We start from the raw sequence: 361 nt of genomic DNA on the forward strand, positions 1-361 counted from the left end.
ATAATTTTATTTTACAATAATATGAATACAATTTTTATAATAAATACAATTATGTAAGGAAGGGATTATATTTTATTTAGAAATGTGTATAATTTTATCCTAACATAATATCCATCAATCCTTCGAGGTTGAAAACATAATTTTAATATTTGGTAAATCAATTTACATAAATATGATAATAATTTCTATTAATTATCTGATTTACTAAAATTAATTACTTCCAAATAATATATTTTTTATGAAATATGTTTTCTATTTTTTTTTTAATAAGATAAATATTTTTTAGTTCATAAGTGTGCTTATTAGTATTAATAAAATCTATGCAATTTTATAAATTATTGATCTGGGAAGTAAGAAAAAA

The sequence above is a fragment of the Acyrthosiphon pisum genome, chromosome A2 (genome assembly GCF_005508785.2).
Source record: "Acyrthosiphon pisum isolate AL4f chromosome A2, pea_aphid_22Mar2018_4r6ur, whole genome shotgun sequence".
Taxonomy (NCBI): domain Eukaryota; kingdom Metazoa; phylum Arthropoda; class Insecta; order Hemiptera; family Aphididae; genus Acyrthosiphon; species Acyrthosiphon pisum.